This window comes from Belonocnema kinseyi, chromosome 4, assembly GCF_010883055.1.
Source record: "Belonocnema kinseyi isolate 2016_QV_RU_SX_M_011 chromosome 4, B_treatae_v1, whole genome shotgun sequence".
NCBI lineage: Eukaryota > Metazoa > Arthropoda > Insecta > Hymenoptera > Cynipidae > Belonocnema > Belonocnema kinseyi.
The window spans coordinates 73,823,626-73,828,683 of record NC_046660.1 but is presented as its reverse complement, the minus strand read 5'-3'; positions in this window follow the sequence as shown (position 1 = coordinate 73,828,683).

The following is a 5,058-nucleotide window of genomic DNA, read 5'->3' as shown; positions in this document are numbered from 1 at the left end:
GTTCAAAATCTCAGCGTTATTTGTAGTTTGTAGGTTTAAAATTTTCTTTTTTATCGTAAAATTATAATAGATTGATATGAATTACTTATCTTTAAGTATGTTTCCAGATTTCACAGTAACTGCATATCGAAACACAATTTTAAGGAAGTCCATATATTTAAAATTTTGAATTTTCTATTTAGCTTTTTTCCCAAAGCGAATATACATGACCGGCCTCTTTTAGAGTTATTACGAAACTGCTACAAAGGACACAAGAGAACGTGGGGGTCGTTTTACAAATACGTCATATCAATAGATTTCAGGAATCTGGACATTTTTAAACTTTGTACTGCCATGTATATTTTGCCTCGTTTCTGAGAAAAATGAGATTTTTTATTCTTGAAAATGAAAAATCTTCTTTTTTAAAAACGCGCAGTACGATTGTTTTCTTTCTCTGCACGAAATAACTGGGAAGCATCACCGAAACACGCACAAAAAAGCTTGTTTAATCTCAGTTTCCTCAAAGAGGCTATCATTTTATTTTTTATTTATATTTTTAAAGGTTATGAGATACATGCACCATATTAGTACCAACTTAAAAAAATAAAAAAGATAAAACAATAACTTTTTATAAAAATATTAATTCAAATACTCCACCCCTCTTTAAAAAAAGTGTTAAAATTTTTAACATAATACACATAACTTAGAATAAGAGGTTGTGAGATGCGGGTCGCCGTTTTGACTGGGGCTTTCCAGGGTGAAACTATATCAAAATCCATTAAGTGCATTTTTTTAATTCAATGAGCCTTAATATGTGTATTTCTTCTTTTTCATTTAAATTCATTATTGTGTGGTGATCCAAAAGAGAGTATTGATTAAAAGTAAACGGCTTTGAATTTAAAAAAAGTTTTTCCTCATAAAAGCTTTTAACCAGTGCCACTAGAGAAGACTACTGCAAAGGGGAACCGATAAATTTTGTAGTATAAGTATATTATTTCGTGAGTGAGGGCCGCTTAAAAGCTGATGTAAAAACACCCATCTTACATACGATGGACCTCCCCCATCCAAATACAACCGAACCACTCGTGCTTAACTTAGGTTATAGAACGAGTAGCCTTAAACAGTAACATTCATCTAAGTGGACACATTTTAAATAAATTTCCAGAGCCTTTTTGTCTAACTCTAATTATAACAAATTTGTATTTTTATTTCGATTGAAATAAATTTTAAAAAATTAGAATAAATTAAATTATTGTAGTATGGTAAAAGAAAAGTATTTTTCATGTTTAGAAAAATATTTTCTAAACAAAAAATGAAAGATGCAAAAGAAGATAGAGGGGAGAAAGAAAAATCAATGAAAAGTTTACCTATTGCACCGTTAGAAAAGATCATCCTTGAGGAGATAAAGATTAATGTTTTGAAAGACTGTGATTTTTTTTCCTGAGAAGTTAAATTTTCAAAAAAGCTTATTTTGTGCCAAAAAGGATAAATTTTCAACAAGAAAGGTGACTTTGTACCATAAAAGATGAGTTTTAATTTCAAAAGGACGAATCTTAAAGAAGACAGTTGAATTTTTGATTAGGAAAGATGACTTTAACGAAATAAGGTAAACCGACCATTACTGGGACAAAGTGAAAATAATGTCCAATACTCGGACAATAATAAATATCGCTGAGTATCTTTTATACTCTAACATAAATCATCAAAGTAAAAATTTTCAAGCATTAATAAAATTCTTATGAATTCATAACCACTATTTTTTTTAGCAAGTAATGTATTTGGTAAAAAATAAAAATTACTCCTTAAAATCTATGAATGAATAGCTGCAAAATTTGCCATTTTGTTTACCTCAAAACCTTCAGCATAACTTGTATATCCTTGTATTGATAAAATTTTCTAAACTAATAGAAAAAGTAACGTTTTTGCACATTTTCAATACATTTACGAATAAAATTCATAACTTTTTTAGCGATTTTATTCAATAAGTTATGAATATCTAAGTGTCTCGCATTTGGACAAATTTTTGACAAAGTTGCCTAACCCGGGACGAGATGTAGCTAACTGTCTTAGTTTGGGACACTCAAACGTCAGGTGCACAATCTGGTTTCCCTTACTGGGACGACCACTTTCGAACTCTCAACTCAAATAAAATATTGCCAACTGCTTAGGTAAGTTACTAAATAGTTACTCCTAAATTTAATTCTTTATACAAATTAGTAAGTATGCATTAAAATTTAACATTATAGATTAATATTAAATATTATTAATAGTAATAACATTAATACTATAAATCTACTTGAAAATTCAACAGATTGGTTGCATTTTGTTTTTTTTTCTTGACTGAAAAATCTTTTTTGATTAATGTTTCAACTAATTTTGTTGAAAATTCATCTTTTTGGTTCGAGAATCTGTCTCTTTAATTATAAATTTCATCTCTCATAAGAAAACGCCACTGTTTGGTAGAAAATTAATTTGTTTATGTTGAGGATTCAACAGTTTTATTTAAAATTCGTTGTGTTTTAAATTAATTAAACTGCTTTAAATTTTTAATTAAAATCTTTCTTGGTTTAAACATCAACTATTATGTTTTTACATTCTCATTCCTGAGAATGTAATGCAATCGTCAACAATTTCAATCTCTGGTTTTTAACGGATCTTTACGTCTCGGCAATCACAGAATCCGAAAAACATAAAATTTTATCGGTGTCTGTATGTTTGTCTATCTCTTTGTATGTCTGTATGTCTGTATCTTTGTATGTATGGTTACCTGAATATTGTAACTACGCCAACTTTTGAAGGATTTGTCCACTCGAGCCTGCATTTGATATACTTCTGAAGGTCCCCAAAATAAAGGGTAAGTTCGTTAATCAGATATTTCGAACCAAAATAAAAAATTGAAAGCATTTTCAAAATTATGAAATTTTTTTTGTTGAAGTTTTATTAAATTTTTTCAAATCTTCTTATAGATGGGTAAAAGACTCGCAAATTATCTAAATAAAATTTTTTATTTTGATGAAAATTAGAAAAGTTATATACTTTTAAAATTTTCAAAATTTAAAAAAAAAACAGAAAAAATTATTTTTTTTATAGATCCAAAAATTTCATTCAAAATTTTCACCAGATACCAAATATATTTCAAAACTATTCTACACGAATTTTTCGATTAGCCCAAAATTTAAAAAATTATTGCATTTTCAAAATTTGTAATTTTTTTTCAACTTATAAAAATTTTTGGCAAAGTTTCTCATACATGGGTCAAAGACTTGCAAATTTTCCAAATAAAATGTTTAATTTTCATGAAAATTGGAAAAGTTATATACTTTTCAAAAATATTCAAAAAATATAAGAAATGATTTTTTTCATAAATCCAAAAATTTTATTCGAAATTTTCAGTAGATACCAAATATATTTCAAACTATTCTAGCCGAATTTTTCGGTTAGCACGCAATTGAAGAAATGAGAGCTTTTTCAACATTTTAGACCATTTTTTTCTAGTTTCAGAAAATGTTGTGAATGTCTCCGATACTTGACAAAAATACTTGCAAATTATCCAAATGATATTTTTAATTTGGATAAAAATTAAAAACGTTAGTGTAATGTAATCGTCCAAATTTTCGATCTCTGGTTTTTAACGGATCTTTACGTTCCGGCGCGCACAGAATCCGAAAATCATAAAATTTTGTCGGTCTCTGTCTGTACATCTGTCTGTATGTCTGTATCTATGATTACCTGAATGTTGTAGCCATGCTAACTTTGGAAGAATTTGTCCAATCGAGTCCGCATTTGATACACTTCTGAAGGTCCCCAAAATAAAGGCTAAGTTCGTTAATCAGATATTTCGAACCAAAATTAAAAAATTGAGTGAATTTTCAATATTTTGAAATTTTTGTTGTTGAAATTTTATAAATTTTTGTAAGCGGTTTTTATAGATAGGTTAAAGACTTGCAAATTATCCAAATAAAATGTTTAATTTTGATGAAAATTAGAAAAGTTATATACTTTTCAAAAATTTGAAAATCTTCAAAAAATAGACAAAATTATTTTTTTCATAGATCCAAAAATTTTCACAAAATACCAAATATATTCTAAAACTATTTTAGCCAAATTTTTCGATAAGCCCACATTTTTAAAAATTAGAGCCTGTATAATCTAACAGTAGAGCGCGAAGCGCGATTATGGCAATGAGAATTTAATCGTCAAGGCCGTAGGTGCTTTGAGACCCTTCTTTGATGTCAAATTAAAAAAAAAGGTTCAGCTTTACTTTATGATTGTAGTTTATGAAGGGTCTGAATTACAGTATTTGATATAATTTAATGTGTGTGTGTGTGTGTGTGCAATATAGAAAATTTCGCTTTGTGGTCTGTGCACGAATTTGGAGGGTAATGCAAAAACCGAGCGCGGAGCGCGAAGTAAATAAATTATCGAACGCGGAGCGCGAGATAAGTATATTATCGAGCGCGAAGCGCGAGAATGAACAGTCGCGCGCCCTAGGCGCGCTCGAACTAGTACTACTTTGTAAGAAGTTCATCATTTTACTTGAAAAGTCAACTGTTTGGTTGTCAATTAACTTTCTTTGTTAAAGATTCATATTTTCGAGTTAACAATATAACTTGCTTGTAAAAAACTCTTTTTTTGGCTCAGAAATTCAAGAAATTGGTAGACTATTAGTGTATTTGGATGAAAATTAACTTTTTTGTAGAAAATTAATGCTTTCGGGTCTGAAAATTATATTATTTTAGTACAAAATTCAAGAATTTGTTTGAAACGTTTTTTGTTTTAATGAAAAATCATTCGTGGTTGAAAATTCATCTTTTTTGGAAAAAATCTATATTGTGGAAAATACAACTATTTTATCGAAAATACCTGTTTTTTTCTGTGATTCGGATATGAATATTTCTTGAAAATGAGTCTTTTTGGTCTTTTTTTTATTCCTTTTTCTGGATCTACATTTTATAATTCTCCAATTCTGCACATTCAGAATTGAAATTTTCTTCACTTTCAATATACATGTGTGTGTATTTATGGGTTTTCTAAGAATTTTAAACAGGACGATTTTTAAAGACTCTCGGATACGACGCA